Source organism: Elephantulus edwardii, unplaced genomic scaffold, assembly GCF_000299155.1.
Source record: "Elephantulus edwardii isolate Elephantulus edwardi_28Jun2011 unplaced genomic scaffold, EleEdw1.0 scaffold00085, whole genome shotgun sequence".
Classification (NCBI taxonomy): Eukaryota; Metazoa; Chordata; class Mammalia; order Macroscelidea; family Macroscelididae; genus Elephantulus; species Elephantulus edwardii.
Genome location: NW_006399835.1, coordinates 11,993,954 through 11,996,065, shown reverse-complemented (window position 1 = coordinate 11,996,065; position 2,112 = coordinate 11,993,954). Strand labels below are relative to the sequence as shown.

Genomic DNA, 2,112 nt, shown 5'->3' with positions numbered 1-2,112 from the left:
GGATAGAGCAGGGTTTAGGGCTGTTGTGCATAGGGTCGCTATGAGTCGGAAATGACTCGACGGCACATAACAACAACAACAACAACAACAATCTTTCAAGTGCTCAGAATAGGCTTATCATCTTGAACCATATCACTGAGCAAGTCAACATTCTTAAACACAGTCAACCAAAACTCAGGAATACCTTTTGGGTCTTCTTTTACCTCATCTTTTTTCTCATCTTCAACCTTAGCCTTTTCTTTCAGCTTCTCCGAAATTTCATCCTCTTCATCTGGTTTCTACACACATTCTTTTTCTGTAGGTTCATAAATTACACTGATGATCTCAAAGCCCTTATCAAATAGAGGTTGATAAAGAACAAACAGTGTATTTTCTTTCAAGAGCATGAACTTCCTCATAGACTTTGGCTTCTGTTTGCACACATTTAACTTGAAGATTTTTAAGAGTATTCACTCGTCTTTTGACTATTTTGGCAAATGTATCCTGTTGGTGTATCTATCAGACCATCAAGTCTGTCTTGAATGGCTGCAAGATTCTGAGGATTTTGCATCATCTGAATAAACTGCCGCGCCTTGATTTTTGTTTCTCCACCAGTTTCTTCTACTTCTTCAGCATCATCGAAACAAATCTTGATCAAGTTCAGATTTTCCCCTGTTGTCAATGTCTACCATGTTTTAAGAACTCCAAATATCGGAGGTTAGAACGTGGAGACAGGAGACAGGTGGCCGAGCTGTGCAGGCAGTGACTCAGGCAGCAGTGGCCGCAGGAGCAGGAGGCAGTGCCATGAGCAGATGGCACTAAAAAAGCTGTGCTTTTTTTTTTTAAAATTTAAAAAAGTATCTATTTTAAAAAATCATGTTTTCTACTTATTTTGAATATGAGAGTCCTTTATATAATCTAGGTATTACTTGGAAAAAAGACATCATTCTTGGCTAGGTGAAGGGTCAGTTAAGGAGGAAGGCCCTCAGCAGGGTGGAGTGCTGTGCACTGACTGTAACAATGAGCTTTAGTTCACCAGATGAGGAGAATGGCACAAAACCCGCAAGGTTCATAGTAGTACAGGACTCCACAACACCTACCAACTCCTTCCTCAAATACTTGCTTTGTCCTTGTCTGTGGGTTTGCCTTATGTGCTTTTAAAGGGTAAAAGTTTTTCATTTTGAGGAAATCCAGTCTATTGATTTTTTTTTCTTTTCTACTTCATCTTTCTGTGGTGCATTTAACAAATATGCTATACCCTAGATCACTGAGATAATAAGTATTCTCAAATTTTATAGTTCTGGCTCTTATAGTTAAGCTTATGCTCTTTCCCTAGTTAATTATTCGCAGGCAACTCATAGCGACCCTGTGAAGGAGAGTCCTCAGGTTCATCCTCTCTCCAGGTTCATAGGGTTTCCGGAGGCAAGCTATTACGGAAGTGGATGCCACTCCTTCTTCCAAGCTTGTTTTAATTGGGGAGCTCCACCCCACTCTCTGTCTGCATTGGGTAACCAGCCATTAACGCATTTGACACATCAGTGTCACAATGTTCAGCCTCACAGCAACCACAAGTTACCGCAGTACAGTATGGCAACTTGTACACCAGGGCTATATGACCTAGAGGAATGTCTGAACAAAAACAATGAAAGACAGGCCCGAGGGCCGCAGATTTAAAGTCACCCACCTTTGGCTTGGTAGCTTCGCTTTCTGTCCACTGGGCCAGCTGATCTCTCTCTCCATGTTGATATTATTGTTGTTAAGTGCTGTTGATAAGATTATTAAGATAAAATTGGAGACTTACTTTTTTCATTATTCATTATTAATGATTAATAACCTTTAATATAAGATAAATTTAGATACGTATTTTTTTGCATATGGTGACCCAGACCATTTGTAGAAAAGATTATCCTTTCTCTTGATACCTTTGTCAAAAAGAATTTGTTCATATATGCATGAGTCTATTTTTATTTCTGTTTGGTATGAATAATTTATCCATATGCCAACACCATACTATCTTGATTAATACTAGTATTATTTTTCAATGTTATCTCTGAGTATAGATGTTAGAGAGTTCTGTGGGTTTGTGTATAAATTCTATTTATAATGAATCATTTCTAGTCTGGGTTTCTTTGA

General features: G+C 38.5%; 1 pseudogene; it reads right to left on the bottom strand.

Moving 5' to 3' along the window:
* Positions 1-686, bottom strand: part of LOC102874335 — a 3,726-nt pseudogene extending 3,040 nt beyond the window's left edge.
* Between the last annotated feature and the right edge of the window lie 1,426 nt (positions 687-2,112).